Genomic DNA, 19327 nt, shown 5'->3' on the forward strand with positions numbered 1-19327 from the left:
ATTAATAGCACTATTACAAGCAAACTCTGACCAAGGTAACAGTTCAGACCAATTATTGTGGTGATCTGAGACATAGCAATGGAGGAACTGTTCCAGAGCTTGATTAGACCGTTCCGCAGCCCCATTGGATTGAGGGTGATATGCCAAGGAGAAGGAAAGCTGGATCCTCATTTGAGCACAAAAGGAACGCCAAATTCTGGAGACAAACTGGCTACCCTGGTCCGACACTATCTCCTTGGGTAACTCATGTAAACGGAAGACCTCCCGGGCAAAAATTCATGCAAGCTCCTGAGTGGTAGGCAGCTTCTTCAAGGGAATGCAATGTGACATTTTAGAACAATGGTCAACCACCATAAGGATAACAGTATTGTCATTGGTAACAGGGAGCTCGACAATGAAGTCCATGGAAAGATGTGTCCAAGGATGCTCACCATTAGCAATAGGTTGAAGAAAACCCACACGTCGAGGAGTCTTATTCTGTGCACAAATTGAGCAGGAATCAACATACGCAGCAACATCAGAACGAAGACCTGGCCACCAGAATTGTCGAGTGACAGACCAAATCATTTGGTTCTTGCCTGGGTGACCTGCAGCTTTAGGATAGTGGTAAGTGTGCAAAAGTTCAGTTCGAAGATTCTCAGAAACAAAACACTTACCGCTAGGTTTCTCAGGAGGTGCATTGATTTGTGCAGCCAGGATCTCCTCTCCCAAGGGAGAAGTCAAATTAGTACATATGGTAGCCAAAATATGGTCAGGAGGTATAACTGGAGTAGGTACAGACTCCTCCTTGGACAGAGGCGAAGATTGTCGAGAGAGGGCATCAGCCCTAACATTCTTACTACCAGGCAGGTAAGAGACCACATAATTAAACTCAGACAAAAATAGCGCCCACTTGGCCTGTCGGGGCAACAAACGTTTGGCTTCAGATAGATAAGTTAAATTCTTGTGGTCAGTAAGAATGAGCACTGGTACGCTAGTACCCTCGAGAAGATCCCTCCATTCCTTGAGTGCCAAAATTATGGCCAGTAATTCCCTGTCGCCAATTTATTAATTTCACTCAGCTGGAGACAATTTCTTAGAGAAGAAACTGCACGGATGCAAGGAACCGTCAGGCGTAGGATGTTGAGACAAGAGGGCACCTACTCCAGTCTCAGACGCATCAACCTCAAGAATGAAAGGCAGGACAGGGTTAGGATGAGCCAGAACTGGAGCGGCAGCAAAGGCAGTCTTAAGACTATTGTTGAAAATAATAAGCAATATCTGTAACTGTTTTTTCTGCAGTGCTTTGTGAGGTCTGAATGGGTTCATTTCTATGCGGGCATTGTTAGTCAGGAGAGGCCAGTCTTGCTTAAGGGGGCAATGTTTTATGGAAGCTAGTGTATGTCTGTTTATTTTTCTCCTAAATCTAATCCCTTCCTATCCTTGTATCTGAGCACTCAAGTCCCTTGTTGTCCTGGTAGGCCAAATATATGTGAGTATATGAATGTATGTATACGATAAATTAGTAAGCTTGTAGAATGATATGCTTTTTACACAACTCTCTGTTAACATAAGAGCAGACATTAGTTCATCCCTGACCTTTGCCCTTTTTTGATATACGGTCAGACAGTTAAAAAAGCTACTTTGAGGAATAGAACTTAGTGAATAGAATTGTGTCTAAAGTGTATTTTTTACTTATGTTATAACCATATTTGGTAAAAACCCTTGCATTTTAGCTAGCCAATCATAAACTGTATTAGTCTAGATATGGAGTCCAGGAATGCCATGTCTCCTGTGTATAAATGCCTGGGAAGGGGACTGACCCCCCAGAGAAAAACTTTGTATTCATTCTCTCCTCACTGCAGTGTGATTTTTCAATAAACAAACCCTCTTTAACCTGTCGTGGTCCTAAGAGTTATTCAGTCCAGGGTGAATATCACCAACAAATGGCTTCATGTACAGGATAGCACAATCTCAGATACCAGTCCAAGTGGCGAAAGATTTTCTGCTCCATGAGGCACTCAATTAAGACTGGTCTTCTGAATGGTAAAGCATGTTTGCTTTTAGTGTAACAGTAATTGAGTGTCTCTGGGTAAGGAGTCAGAGCTGTTTGGTGTTCTGGGTGATGCTATCCTAAGAGGCTCCATTTATTAATTTATTGATGTTATGTGTTGTATTGTGTAAATTTTTTTTGTAAAAAAGTTAAAACTTGTGACCTAGGAGGGGGTCTATTAAAAGGCAACTGGGATTAGGAGACTGGATTTACAGTTCTAGCCGCCCCAACGTGACTGCAAGTCCCACCGGACATTAACCAGTCAGTGTTTGAATGCAAGGGGGACTGTCAAACCCATATCCGAAACTGTGACCTGGCAGACACCCTAAGAGGACACATAGTTACCTGTTATCTGATTATTTGTTTAGGAAAACCTCCTGGATAAGCCCTGATTAGACAGCTTTATTTCTTGTATGAGCACTGATAGTATTCCCAGTGAAGAAAATATTGTTAGTCTTAGTGAAGGGGCTATCCTGGGTAGACGTAGGACTGCAGAGGTCATTTAAGGGCAGACACATGGTGTAGTGTTGCCAGGTTGGGGTGAAGGCTCCCCTGATACAATACAATTCTCTTTTGTTCTGTTTCATTTGTTTTGTTGTTTTAGTTTGTTAAAATTTGTGTTAATCGTAAGTAAAAACCCAAGTGACATTTAAAAAATATAAAAAATAAAAATAGTAAAAAATAAAAAGTCAAATTAAAATGAGACATAGTTCCTCTAAAGGCTGTTCCACTAATCCTAAATGGCTAAAAGGTTCTCCAGCAGAATATATGAATCAACACCATGGCCCTTTTTGTAATATGTATCATACTAAATGGTCCCGACTAACTGAAAACAAAGGGTCCAATATATGACCAGAGGGTGGCTCTTGGAACCTAGATAAAATAAATACCCTAAGTAATGTTTTAACAGAGGTTTCAAAAAAAGAACAACCCTACATCAGAAGAGTAAAAAGCATATTTTAAATGGAATACTGAGGCAGTAAAAAGATAATGTGAGTCGTTAACCCCTTAATGACCGGACCATTTTTCAATTTTCTTACCCTTAATGACAATGGCTATTTTTAAATTTCTGCGGTGTTTGTGTTTAGCTGTAATTTTCCTCTTACTCATTTACTGTACCCACACATATTATATACCGTTTTTCTCGCCATTAAATGGACTTTCTAAAGATACCATTATTTTCATCATATCTTATAATTTACTATAAAAAAATATATAAAATATGAGGAAAAAATGGAAAAAAAACACTTTTTTTAACTTTTAGCCCCAAAATCTTTTACACATCTGCAACCACCAAAAAACACCCATGCTAAATAGTTTCTAAATTTTGTCCTGAGTTTAGAAATACCCAATGTTTACATGTTCTTTACGTTTTTTGCAAGTTATAGGGCCATAAATACAAGTAACACTTTGCTATTTCCAAACTACTTTTTTTCAAAATTACTGCTAGTTACATTGGGACACTGATATCTTTCAGGAATCTCTGAATATCCCTTGACATGTATATATTTTTTTTTAGAAGACATCCCAAAGTATTGATCTAGGCCCATTTTGGTATATTTCATGCCACCATTTCACCGCCAAATGCGATCAAATACAAAAAATCGTTCACTTTTTCACAAATTTTTTCACAAACTTTCGGTTTCTCACTGAAATTGTTTACAAACAGCTTGTGCAATTATGGCAAAAATGGTTGTAAATGCTTCTCTGGCATCCCCTTTGTTCAGAAATAGCAGACATATATGGCTTTGGCGTTGCTTTTTGGTAATTAGAAGGCCGCTAAATGCCACTGCACACATACTTGTATTATGCCCAGCAGTGAAGGGGTTAATTAGGGAGCATGTAGGGAGCTTTTTGGGGTAATTTTAGCTTTAGTGTAGTGTAGTAAACAACCCAAAGTATTGATCAAGGCACATTTTGGTATATTTCATGCCACCATTTCACCGCCAAATACGTTCAAATAAATTTTTTTTTTACATTTTTCTACATTTTTGGTTTCTTACTGAAATTATTTACAAACAGCTTGTGCAATTATGGCACAAATGGTTGTAAATGCTTCTCTGGGATCCCCTTTGTTCAGAAATAGCAGACATATATGGCTTTGGCGTTGCTTTTTGGTAATTAGAAGGCCACTAAATTCTGCTGCGCATCACACTTGTATTATGGCTAGCAGTAAAGGGGTTAATTAGGTAGCTTGTGGGGAGCTTGCAGGGTTAATTTTAGCTTTAGTGTAGAGATCAGCCTCCCACCTGAAACATCAGACCCCCTGATCCCTCCCAAACAGCTATATTCCCTCCCCCACCCCACAATTGTTCCCGCCATCTTAAGTACTGGCAGAAAGTCTGCCAGTACTAAGATAAAAAGGTATATATTTTTTTTTTATAGCATATTTACATATGCTGCTGTATAGAATCCCCCCTTAGCCCCCAAACTTACAGATCCCCCATCAAACAGTTCTCTAACCCTCCCCCTCTAACTTAATGGGCACCATCTTGGGTACTGGCAGCTGTCTGCCAGTACCCAGTTTCTTAAAAAAAAATGTGCTTTTGTGTTTTTTTGTGTTTTTTTTCCCATTTTCTGTAGTGTAGCTTCCCCCCCCAACCCACCCTAACCCCCCCCTTCCCCAACCCCCCCCCCCCCCGATCGTTTATTGAATTAAAATCCGTGTTTTCTGTAGTGTAGCAGTTCCCACCCGCTACCGCCCCGTGCACGCGCCCGCCCGCCGCCCACGTGCACGCCCCCGGACACTGCCGCATCCGATCCGGCCTCCGATCCCGCCCCCCTCCAAATCACAGGCCCTTGGCAGGCCGCCCACCCACCTCCCTGCCTTGCTCCCACCCACCAACGACGCTCCGGTGCAGAGAGGGCCACAGAGTGGCTCTCTCTGCATCGGAGGCTTGTAAAGGGGTATTGCAGGATGCCTCCATATGGAGGCATCACTGCAATACCCTCAGAGCTGCTGGAAGCGATTGTGATCGCTTCCAGCACTCTGTTAGACAACTGACGTACCAGGTACGTCTATTGTCATTAACTGATTGTTAATGCATGACGTACCTGGTACGTCAGTTGTCATTAAGGGGTTAAAGGCTTCGTTAGAGGATATTTATCAAAAAGAAATTAAAAAAATTTGAATTAAATCTCCCAGTAAGGGAAGAAAAAGAAAAAAAAAACAAGCAAAAACCACCTCCTTATTGTGAACCAGATCCTATAATAGAACAGACAATCATGCAGGCACATAACATATATCCTGAACTGCCTCCCCAAGATGCAGAGCCAATATATCAATCTGAAATACCAACTGCTCCTGAACCACAAGCTGAAACATCAGTTAGACACTCTAACAGGCATATAACTGTATCACATAAACTAGCTAACACAGTAGTTCCCAACAACATTGCTAAATCACTACATAAATAGACTGGGGGTGGGAGTCCCACATCAAGCTATTCAGACAGTAGTGATGAAGGGGGATGAGTACTCACTTAATAGCTCCCCTAAGAGAGGTATCCCACAGTGAAGAGGGAGAAGTTAGGAGAATACACTTACCCTGGACCCCCCAGGACATAATGGCTATGCAGAGTAATTTCCCTTCAGCTACCACAAATCCCCAAAAATTTGTAAAAAGATTAAGAATAGTATGTTGCTCGTATTCCCCGACAACTAGGGATATATGGCAACTGATGGAGTCAGTTTTGACCCCTTCAAAGCGAACTAAGTTCATTGCCAGATATTATGCAGATCCTTACAATTGGGGGGATGCAGTTAATCGTGCTACCCCCAATTGGAACAGTCTGCGTGATGAAAGAGATACAACAAAATTGGGTTTGTGGTATACACATTTGCAAACTCTAATTCAAAATACTTATAAAATTGAGGTGAACTGGGGCAGAATTAAAAGTATGAAACAAAGAAAGGATTAGACCCCAGATTAAATTGCAGAAGAGATTCTAGAAGCTATGAAACAGTATGGGGGCAATGAGGATGTTGAGGGAAATGCCACCCCACTAGTTGTGAGTGCTTTCGTGCAGGGTTTACTCCCAAAGGTGGCACAACAATTGCGGGTATCATTACTGGGTTGGCAGTCCTTGCAAAATGTGAGAACAGCAGCTGGTCAAGTATATAGAGAACTTGAGGAAAAAGAACAGAAAAAGACACATAAACTGATGCAGGCACAGGAAGAAGCAGCTAAAATGCAAACAGTTTACTATGCCCAACAGACAAATTTAAATAAAACTCAGATGACACATAACGAAAAGAGAGAAAGAGGTAAAAGAATAAAATGTTTTAACTGTGGGAAGGTGGGACACATGAGAAAAGACTGCTGGTCACTCCAGCAGCATAAAAACACAGACACAAGAGCTGCATGCAAAAGGGATGGGGGAGAGGAGGACAAGGGACTGTTTGACCCTGAGAAATATGCAAACTATGATTGACTAGTTGACACACATACTTTTGTTTCCGTTCCTGTTAGAAAAGGCACAGAAACCCTTGTAGATATAGCGATAAATGGGGTGCAATATACATTTTTAATTGACACTGGAGCTTCACGATCCACTTTGTCTAGTAAATTGTCATCTCATATAAAAATGTCAGATGAGGGGCGGAGCCGGCTGGCGTGAGACATGGCCGCACTTTAATGTGAGCTCCGAGTGCAACTGCCCCTTATCGCATATACAGGGACATATAGAAGCCATCCGGTGCTGCAATCGGCTACAACTAACTCCGGAACGGATGGGGAAATAAAAAGTCGCGGACTTTGCTGCAAATACCCGGACTTTATCACAGCTCCGTTTTGAGGCCTTGAGAACGGCCGCAATCTTTGAAGCCTGAAGGCAGTGTCTCTGCTAACGGACTCATCGGAATAAGCAGCTACTCTGGGGATATTAGAGGCTGCATCGGCACTTACCTGGAGCACTGCTGGGAGCTTATATGCCGTGAGGTACGTTGACCCTTGAGGCGTTTGTTACTGGCGCCATCCCTTTAGTCCATGGGCTATGTCAAACCGGAACTTTCCGGAATAACACCGGAAACTAAGCGAATGATCTAGGACACTGAGGAAAGCACAAGTCATGATATATTCTATATTAACTGTTGTGGATTACACACGTAACATTTTTAATATAAGATCGCCATCTTTGCAGCCTGGAACAGACTGTTGCACATAACCAACATATCCTGCAAAGGGAAATACAGAAACTTCAATAAAAGCAGAGACATTCTTGCATATAATCATACCACTGTGCCTTACATGAATATGTTTTATTACAGAAGATCTGCTTAATGCGTGCCATGCTGCTGTGATATAACTTGTTAACCTCATCACAGCTCACAGTCAGTGAGGGAGAATTCCACACTCACACACCTTTCAGTATCACAGCCCTTGTTAACCACTGTGCCTTACATGAATATGTTTTAATAAAGATGACCTGCTCAATGCATACCATGCTGCTGTGACACAACTTGTTAACCTCATCACAGCTCACAGTCAGTGAGGGAGAATTCCACACTCACACACCTTTCAATATCACAGCCCTTGTTAACTTACTTCTTTTCAAGTCTGAGAGGTGAGTGTGACTGCAAATAAAGAGAAATAAGAAGCAATCTGCAATATCATATAAAATATTATATAAAATGTCTCCAAAAAAGATAAAGTCAGGTAAAGATGCTAAAAAACCTGCTGCCTCACGCAACTCAGTGAGCTCCTTTTTTAAATCTGCAGAACCCTCACAGCTGATTTTGCCTGATCCCCCTACACCAAAGAGGTCTGAGATGTCGCCCTCAGAGAGTGAGGAAAGGGATATAGATGATTCTGTCCAGCTAACTAAGTCCTTCTTGGCCACCATACCATCTAAAAGTGATTTGGATAACATTGTTGTCAAAATGCGAGACTGTATTAAAGAAGAACTAGCTAACCTAAGAAAGGACATGTCAGAGATTGGTAACAGGGTGGAAGCATTAGAGGAGGACAATGAGTTTAACCAACAAGAAATATCTAACTTGCAGACTACAGCCCAGATACATGACTCGCTATTTACGCAGCTACAAGATAAACTAGAAGACCTGGAGAACAGAGAACGGTGCCAAAACCTCAGGGTCAGAGGCATTCCAGAAACAATCCTGCCGAATTCTGTTCCAGAGTTTCTCAAGGATCTCTTTTCCTTTCTACTAGGCCCCTCTTCTACTGCTGACATATCTATGGATCGGGCCCATAGAGAACTCAGGCCGAGACCTTCAGACCAAGCGCCTCCAAGAGACATTATACTCAAATTAACACATTTTCAAACCAAAGAAGACATCTTAAAAGCTGCAAGACAACTTAAAGACATCAACTTTCAGAACTGCCACTTACAAATATTTACAGATCTTGCCCCTTGCACTCTGTAGAGAAGGAAAGAATATCAACATCTGACAATACTGCTTAGATCAAAAGGGATCCCATATCGCTGGGGTTTTCCCTGTTCTCTCAACATATCCCACAAAGGTAATAAGTTTACCTGTAAGACAATGGATGACATACTGGATTTATGTGCGGCATTGGGGATTTATCCCCCCCAACCAACACTACCCACTGATGGCTTAGGATGACCTAAGAGGAGCTAGATGGGTGAGATAATTCCATGTTTCATAACTCTATAGTTGTCAAGGAAAGTTAGCCTTTTAACTGCCTCCTGGACTTTCCCAGTAAAGAGACTGAGCGCTTTAGTACACCTATTCTATAGTTGATTAGAACTGGTTGCCTTAAAATGCAATAATACCCTTGTATTTAATCCCTGTTTATTTAAATATCTAATTTGGGGGTAAGCTATTCTTCCCCTGTGCGGTGACATATTATGTCAAATTGTTTGTTTAAAGTTTATATTACTGTTATTGTTCTTTATGTTCATGTTTTTTTTATTGTTATTAAGGTTTGTGTCTATGCATGTAAACAACAGACTTCGGGAATGGGACTTTTTTACACCATATCAGATCAGATTCTGCTATTTTATGGTTTTATAATAAAACATGCTAATCAAATAGACCCTGACTTAAGGAGTAGGCATGACAGGCTCTAAACCAATTACATTTATGACTCAAAATGTAAAAGGCTTCAATATACCACACAAAAGACGGGTAGCATTCAATGATATCAAACACAAGCATGTTGAAGTTCTATTTTTACAAGAGACACACTATCTAGAAGGACAAGAGCCTAAGTTTTTCACGTCCACTTATTCAAATCACTACCACAGTAGCCACCCGACAATAAAGATCTTAGGTGTCAGTATCCTACTCCACAATTCCCTACAATTCCATGTCCAACAAATAGATAGAGATAACGAGGGGAGGTACTTGGCCCTACTAGGTCTGCTTCATGGGAAACCAATTATGCTAGTAAACATTTATGCACCAAATACACCCCAGGCATCATTCTTCTGTAGGATATCTAATAATATCATGGCTTTTTGCAAGGGTTCTCTCATTCTAGGAAGTGATCTAAATACACCACTAGACCCACTTGGATAGCTCTACTACACAATCACAACTGTCTAAAAAGGCGGGTCCATGACGTATGGCGAGTCCAGCACCCAACTAGTAAGAATTTTATCTTCTACTCAGCACCACATAGTACACATTCCCGTATAGATTATATTTTCATAGACCACAATAGTATTACCTCGGTATTATCTAATGACATCACACCCACTAGTTGGTCTGATCATTCAGCAGTAATTTGTAAGATGCAATGGTCCTCCCTCCCCTTTAAACCATATCAATGGTGCTTTGATGATACGGTGCTTAAGGAAGACCTCATATCCCAACAAGTAGAGAAGTCTATAGCGGAATATTTTGAACACAATGACACCTCAGATGTAGACCCGTTTACTTTGTGGGAGGTGCATAAATGCGTTATAAGAGGCGAGATGATAAAACTCAAATCCCTGCAAAGTAAAAATCATAGACAACAGCATGTGACTCTCACTGATACCTACCAACACATAGACAGTTTATATAAAAACAACCCACATGATCAATCCTTAAAATCCCAACACGAGCAAGCTAGGCATAAACTTATAAAAGTTTTGGAAAACTCAGCCCAAAAACAGGCATTGAAATTACGCCAAAAGTTTTTTTTAAAAGGCAATAAACCAGGTAAACTCCTGGCAAGAGCACTTAAGACACAGCAATTGACACATTATATCACTACGCTGCAAGACACCTCAGGTGCACTCACTGTGGAGACCCAGAAGATGACGGAGATATTTAGAAAATATTATGCTGCTCTATATGACCTGACACCACATAGAAATAATATAACACATCAAACGCATTGCCACCGATACCTAGACACTATAACATTACCCACAATACCTAAAGATGACCTAGAATCTTTCAGTTTGGCAATAACAGTTGAAGAGATTGAGAATGACATACACTCACTAAAACAGGGGAAAAGCCCTTGGCCCGGACGGTCTTACAAGTGGCTATTACAAAAAATATAAACATCTCCTCCTCCCACATTTGCTCTTAGTTTTTAATCATATTGATAAGTCCCATGAGTTACCCCCTTCTATGCTTGAAGCAATAGTAACAGTCATACCGAAACCAGGTAAAGACCCGGCGATCCCATCAAATTATTGTCCAATATCCCTTTTGAACGTTGATATAAAACTTTATGCTAAAATATTGGCCACCAGAATTAATAAAGTACTACCCACACTGATACATCCAGACCAGGTGGGCTTTGTGCCGCAGAGGGAAGCTAAAGATAACACGGTAAAAGTTCTTCACTTAATACAGTACGCAACCACTAATGACTGACGCTGAAAAAGCTTTCGACAGGTTGGACTGGACTTTTCTAAAACTTACCCTACAGAAATTTGGCTTCCCTGACAGTTTTATTTATAAAATCCTAGCCCTCTACTCCAATCCGACTGCCAAAATCAAGGTTAACGGTGCATTATCTAGCCCTTTTTATATCCGGAACGGTACTAGACAAGGCTGCCCTCTATCGCCCCTGCTATTTGTGCTTTCAATGGAGACTCTGGCCACTAAACTACGTGATAACTCTGACATAACTGGACTTTCCATAAACACCACCCAGCATAAATTAGCACTCTATGCAGACGACCTATTACTGACAATAACTCACCCAACTACATCTCTCTCTGTGGCGCAGAGCACCCTGGAGGAATTTGGCCTTTGCTCCAATTATCTAGTTAATAAACACAAATCCGAGATACTTCCCATTAACCTAAGCGAGGCGGACATCCACACACGCAGTTCACAAATACCATACTCGGTACAGCAATCTTCCCTAAAATACCTAGGTGTTTATCTGGCTAAAAACATCCAGCAATTACATGAACTGAACTATGAGCCACTTTTGACGGCTATCTCCAAGGATACATCAACATGGCTAAAAAAGCATATATCCTGGTTAGGCAGGATAGGAGTAGCTAAAATTACCATTCTCCCTATGATTCTTTACCTATTCCAAACACTCCCTATACCGCTCTCAGATCCACTTTGTTCTTGTCGAAAACATATGGAGGGTTGGGTGTCCCGGATATATGTAGATATTGTACCACTGTCTTTTTGAGAAGAATAGTGGATTGGTGTACACTTCCCATAAACCATGGTAAAACCTGGATGACACTAGAACACGACCTGACTAACTCTCCCCAGCTGAGTTTATACTGTTGGCAACCTACCGGAAACCAATCAGCCTTAATAAAAACTTACCCTATAATAAAAGAAACGTTTAATGTATGGCTCCGGATGCTACATACCCACCAACATCTCTCCACAGTTCCCTCCCCCCTGACTACGGCCTTATCGAATCCCGACTTTATAAGTGGGATGTTGGTCACGCCTAAAGCACAACGCAGCCTGGATAGACTCCTTCCACTGTACACATTACTTGAGTCAGATAAGCTTCTATCTGTGCGGCAATTGGCGGAATTAGGACTCACACAATTTACAAACTGGTTTACGTACTTGCAACTTAAGCACTTTATACATACCCATAAGTTAAAACACCTAATAGTGAGAGACCGTACCCCTCTAGAAAGACTTTGTACTCTTGACATGCCCCCAACACATGCTATTTCTGTCCTGTACCAATTACTAATCACACCCTTTGAGTTCATGCAGACTTCAACTGTAATATCTTGGCATAGAGAACTCCCTTATATACTTTTGGAAAAAGAATGGTATGATATTTTTCTACACACCAGCAAATCAGCACATTCGGCCACGCTACTAGAAACTAACTATAAGTTCCTACTCTGCTGGTACCTTACCCCTCACAGGTTAAAACATATATTCCCAGAGGCATCGGATAGATGCTGGAGGAAATGCTCAGGAAAAGGCACTCCCTACCATATTTGGTGGGAATGTCCTAAAATACTTTAATGTTGTGGAAATCAGAAATGGAGACAAACTTATCACTAGAAAGATATTTTTATTACACAACAGGCACACTGGAATTTTATGCTGAAATTATGTTCTTTTGGGAATCCCACTATCACCCTAGGCAGACCTAAGCATCCTTAGTAACACCGGCTAGACTCATATGGCTATGGGTACATATATTGGTTCCAACCTGAAATGAAACCTATGCACACCTCTATTTTCCTAAAGATAGTCAATACTCTCTTAGAGACACAGGCATATAAATATATCCAAGTGCATCTACTATAAGGCAGAACGAGGGTGACGACAGACTTGATTGAGGGGTAGCACAACTTGAGTGGATGTTTACATGTACTTAAGATGACTATAATAGGTGAAGATAAGATAATTGTTGGATGGACCTTCTTCATGGGACAGTTACAAAATGTTAAAAAATTTACTCTGTATCGAACTATGATTGCAGACATGTAGACATTCTTGGAGTCATGTTTTCGATGTAATACGCAAGTTTGTTGTATTGTAAAATTTTGACACAAATAAAAGATTAAACAAAAAAAAAAAAATGTCAGATGAAAAGCCCTTAATGATTACTGGAGTTGGAAATAACAGTATTCCACACCACATTTCAGAACCCCTGAGTGTAACTGTAGGTCCTTTAACAGAGCAACATGCCTTTTTGTTAAGTCCAACCTGCCCAATAAATTTACTGTGGAAAGACTTATTGTGTAAACTAGGGTGTACAGTATACTGTACACCAGATGGAGTCTTCCTCAATGTGCCTGGAGGGAAGCAAGACAGCGTATACGCTGCCTTGGAACAACAAGAAGAAAGCAATGGTGACGTTTCACTCCCTCCTAAATTTGATCAATTGCCAGAATCCCTATGGGCTAAAGAGGATGGTGATGTGGGATTAATAAAATCAGCAGGGGGCATTGTTATTGAACTCAAAGACAATGCCAAATTACCCCGCATTCCTCAGTACCCTCTAAGTAAAGAGGCCAGTGAAGGTATTAAACCTATAATACAGCAATTGCTGAAACAAGGAGTTCTTAAAGAAACTGTAAGCCCCTGTAATACTCCTATTCTCCCAGTTCGCAAACCACATACTAACCCTCCTTTGTACAGGTTTGTGCAGGATTTAGGGCAATGAATGCAGTTGTAAAAGCATCTTTCCCGCTAACATAATGTCATCCATACCAGAAGATGCCAAATATTTTTTAGTGATAGATATGAACTCTGCATTCTTTAGTATCCCATTGCACCCTGACAGCCAGTACCTATTTGCATTCACCTACACCCTAGGGTCTGACCCCCCAAAACAATATACATATCAACATATCCCAATGGTTTACACTGAGAGTCCAGCTATATTCACTAAGATTTTAGCTGAGGATCTGAAAGATGTCCAAACCACCCAAGGAACAGTCTTAATTCAGTATGTGGATGACCTACTGGTTGCTGCACCCACACAGAAGCAGTGTTTAGAAGACACACTAACACTACTTAAAATTTTGGCAGACAAGGGACATAAAGTAAATAAAGAGAAGTTACAGGTAGCGAAGGCAGAGGTAAAATACTTAGGACACCTCATTAGCCATTACACAAGAAAGTTGAGTCAGGACCGAATAGGACCTATATTACAAGCCCCACGTTCAACCACAGTAAAGGGAGTTAGAGCATTCCTAGGAAGGGCAGGATATTGTAAACAGTGGATTCCTACTTTCTCAGAACTAGCTGCACCTCTGCAGGCACTTACACATAAGGGAGTAACACAGCGCCTCCCTTGGTCAAAGGAATGTGAGAATGCTTTCACAGCACTAAAGAAAAGTCTCTCCAGTGCTCCAGCATTAGGTTTGCCTGCATACTCTATTCCTTTCACCTTGTACTGTCATGAACATAATGGGCATGCTGTAGGAGTTCTCACTCAGTCACATGGGGGCAAACAAAGACCTGTAGCATATTTCAGCACAGCACTAGACAGTGTGGCTTTGGGATTTCCCACTTGTATGCGTGCAGTGGCAGCTGCTGCTTTACTAACAGACTCATGTCAGAATTTAGTATTGGGACATCCCTTGAATGTAAAAGTACCACATGCAGTACAGACACTCCTCATGTGCAACTCCACACAAATATCTAATGCCAGACTCACAAAATATGAGTGCATACTGACTGGGAGCGAGAATATAACTACATCTCGCTGTCTACCTTTAAATCCAGCTACACTGTTACCCATTTTACAAGAGGAGGGTGAATACCATGACTGTGTAGAGGTTACAGACATAAAAGAAACAGTTCGCCCAGACTTACAAGAAACCCCTTTACAAAACCCTGACTTGGTGTTATATGTAGATGGTTCTTGTTATTGTACAGAAAAAGGGATGAGAGTAACAGGCTATGCTGTTGTTTCTGACACTGAGATGGTAGAAATGGGACCTGTGAGTATAAACTCAGCACAGGTAGCAGAACTGATAGCTTTAACTTGTGCCTGCATCATTGCAAAAGACAAATCTGTAAACATTTACACAGACTCATGCTATGCCTTTGGGTTAGTGCATGATTTTGGAGCATTGTGGAAACCTAGAGGGTTCATAACAGCGGCAGGTACCCCTATTCAGAATGCTAAGTATGTGAGAGGGCTCTTACAGGCTCTTTTGCTTCCAAAAATGATTGCAGTCATTAAAACAGCAGCACACACACAGGGAACTGACACAATAAGCAAGGGAAATGCTTATGCAGATAAGGTGGCAAAGTATTTTAACACCATGGGTCACTAGATTTCCTTTGAAGCCTAATTAGATGCAAAGGTTGATTATACCTGCTGAGCTTTGAATACACAAAGCTCAGACATACGTCTAGATGAAAATTTAGCCAAGAGACACATGTTTTGCATTGTAACTTGGAAAATTCATTTTTGAATCACAACTTATGTTTAAATCTCAATCATTAAATATATGCCTTAGACTGTATTTAATGTCTATATATGAATTTGGGGAAATGCAATTAAAATTGCAAAGGATCTTGGTGGACAAATTTGGGTTGGTAACTGTTGCAATCCTGCTTGCTGCCATTTTGCTTATAAGAGAGACCAGTGTGCGAACACAGTTTTCAGTAAGACAAATACGATGGGACACTCTTTGTGGATAAGAGACAATCAAGATGAATTCTCTTACAAATGTGCATAATTCCTCTAAGACATATGACGATAGACATATTTGGATATTAACTGAATTCTCAAACTGGGGAACTTATAAAGTATAAGAAATTGTTAAGTATATAATTTGATATTTTAAAGCAAATACATTAATTATTGCTACAGTCAAATTACAGTTAATAGATTTAAAAGTGCACTTAGTATTTTAAGCTTGTGTTTCATAGTCCTGTGTAGTCTTAACTAGTCATTATTGCTAAATAATTTATTTATTAGACAGGGTTTTATACTCCAGATTTATAAGTCAGTTATTATAGTGAACTCTTTCAGAACTCTACACAAACTGGTTATTGTGATTATATCCCTGGTAGTTATTAATTAAGCATAGTAAGTTGGTAATCCATATTGAGCATTGAACTAGAGTTATTGGTTAACAATAGACGATTCTGGTATCTCATTGTGATATTTAAATGCAACAATGATTTGGGAGATTATTGTGAATAAGGTAATTTTTATGATCTTTGTATAGCATATTATAACAGTTTAAACTTATATAGTTTGATTCATATCTGGTTTTCTATAAATATAATTCAATGTGTCTATAAATTTTAACTAATATAAAGAATTTAGGAATTTACATTAATTTTATTGTTTTGAATATGCATTTTATTGGGGGTTTGTTTAATGAATAATTATTAAATATATTGAATTATAACCTGGCCATATACTGACAAATGACATCACAATTGTCATCACCTATGACATCATCAATGGTATAAACAGTGACATTGCCCATGATGTTATTCTACACAAAGAAATGATTGTGAAAAAATGAATTACTATGGTATCTCAGATTACATTTTCCAATATTGTTTATGACATAATTTATAATGTAATCAATGGTACCACCATATACAGCAATGTGAAGAAATGTATACATGTTTTCTTTAAACATAAAAACATGTAGAAATATATTTTATTATGTTATTTGTATTGACTGTAGTGTTTGTCACAAATCTGTTAACTGTGAGCCGAGAAGGCAAGGTGGGATCATGTTTGATAGGTTTAAGGGAGTCAGAAGGATGCTCTTCACTAGGGGGAAGGTGGAAAATGCTGTAAGAGGTAAGGTGAGGCTAATAAAAGTAAGCAAGGGATGTTGTACAAGGAAAAACAAGAGGACAGAAGACTAGTATGGGAAGGGTAGAGTAACAGAGGATTACAGGATTACATTATTATATATTAAAGTAATTAAGGGTCATCAGATGATTTTGTGATGTAGATGTGGCTGATAAAAGGAGCAACATTGAAGGCAAGGGTGTGTGTGACGGAAAGAGGGAGAAATGAGGATCTCCTCATGTGCAGATGAAGATTTGGGCTAGGGTTAGGAGAATAGGGTTAAAGAGGGGAAAGAGATTGCTGTGAGGGTGTGGTGGCTGTGAGTGAGTTATAATTTTAAAAATATAATTTCTGATTTAAATAGTAATGCCATGGGTTATGTCTCCACTGATGCCATTGATGATGTCACTAGTAATGTAATTGATTATTTAGAAAATATAAAATCTTTGTGTAGGGGTGATATCATTGGTTAAGTCACTACTGATGCTGTTAATTATGCCATAGGTGATGTCATTGATGATTTAGAAAATATAATGTCTTTGATGTATAGGATGATGTCATGGTTATGTCACTAGTGATGCCATTGATTAAGTCACTACTGACAGATAGCTCAGCATGCTAAGGCACCAAGCATTGCAGGTTCGATTCCCGGTTAGGTCCTTTCATCATATATATATATATATATATATATATATATATACACTCACGTATATATATATCATGCATGGTGTCCATTATACATTTTTCAAATTATGCAAGAGTTTTGAGATGGCTTGCTTCCTTACCCCTTGCCTTCTACACTCCCTGGTATCTTTTATCAAATCTGTAGGTACACACTGTTAACCTTTAGTGATGTCGCGAATAGTTCCCGGCGAACATAGCTTGTTCGCGTTCGCCGCGGTGGGCGAACATATGCGATATTCGGTCCGCCCCCTATTCGTCATCATTGAGTAAAACTTTGACCCTGTATCTCACAGTCAGCAGACACATTCCAGCCAATCAGCAGCAGACCCTCCCTCCCAGACCCTCCCACCTCTTGGACAGCATCCATTTTAGATTCATTCGGAAGCTGCATTCTTAGTGAGAGGAGGGACAGTGTAGCTGCTGCTGATTTAATAGGGAAATCAATAGCTAGGCTAGTGTATTCAGTGTCCACTACAGTCCTGAAGGACTCATCTGATCTCTGCTGTAAGGACAGCACCCCAAAAAGCCCTTTTTAGGGCTAGAACATCAGTCTGCTTTTTTTTTTTTCCTGTGTAATCTAATTGCAGTTGCCTGCCTGCCAGCGTGTGTGTCAGGCTCACAGCGTATACTGTGCCCACTTGCCCAGTGCAACCACTCATATCTGGTGTAACAGTAGTGTACATTTAAAAGAAACAACACTTTTTTGACTGTGAAATAATAGCAGTCAGTTTCCTTCACACGTGTGCGTTTCAGGGCCTGCCAGGGCACAGTGTCACACCAGTGCAACTCATATCTGGTGTAACAGTAGTGTACATTTAAAAAAAAAAAAACACTTTTTTGACTGTGAAATAATAGCAGTCAGTTTCCTTCACACGTGTGCATTTCAGGGCCTGCCAGGGCTCAGTGTCACACCAGTGAAACTCATATCTGGTGTAACAGTAGTGTACATTTAAAAAAAATAATTTTTTTGACTGTAATAGATTGAATAGCAGTTAGTTGTCTGCAAGCGTGTGTGTCAGGCCTTCAGCGTCTACTCTGCCAACTTCTGCCAGTGCACAGTGCCACTCATATCTGTTGTCACAGTAGCTTGCAAGCATAGTACCACTAATCGAAAAAAAAATGACAGGCAGAGGCAGGCCACCCCGCAGGGGCCGTTGTGGTCGTGGTGCTGTGATTCCCTTTGGCCCTAGAATAATGCAGTGCGGTGCATTAAACGGGGAGTTTGGTCTGTCACTGTGAAGCGGGCGTAACCCTTACACTACCTGATCGATACAACATCATACCTGATGTTTTAAAGCACGTTATTCCAAACAATTTAGGAATGTTAGGTGATTTATGCCCTTTATGGATTAAAACCAGACTCTGCATCAACTATGTAATTTTCCGTGGGAGTTTTGCAATGGATCCCCCTCTGGCATGCCATAGTTGAGGTGTTTAGTCCCCTTGAAACAACTTTTCCATCACTATTGTGGCCAGAAAGAGTCCCTGTGGGTTTTAAAATTCACCCGCCTATTGAAGTTTATGGCGGTTCGCCCGGTTCGCCCATTCGCGAACTGAAATTTTTATGTTCGCGACATCACTATTAACCTTCTGACCACACATACGTATGGCAATAGTAGAGAAGCAATACAGGCAATGAATTTGGTAATAACAATAGAGTAAAATTGAAAGCCACAGTGACCTCTAGTGGCGGGAGTACTCCACTGCACACAATATTATTAAACTTAACACTATCGGCTAGATTACGAGTTGTGTGTTAGGGTTAAAAAGCATCGTTGGCCGGTCCCAACGCTGCTTTTTTTAACGCCCGCTGGTATTACGAGTCCTGCAGGTACAGATGTACCGCTCACTTTTTTGGCCAGACTCGGAAATACCACAAATCCACTTACGTCAATTGCGTATCCTCTTTTTTCAATGGGACTTGCATAGCGCCGGTATTACAAGTCTGACCA

Source organism: Bombina bombina, chromosome 2, assembly GCF_027579735.1.
Source record: "Bombina bombina isolate aBomBom1 chromosome 2, aBomBom1.pri, whole genome shotgun sequence".
NCBI classification, from domain to species: Eukaryota; Metazoa; Chordata; class Amphibia; order Anura; family Bombinatoridae; genus Bombina; species Bombina bombina.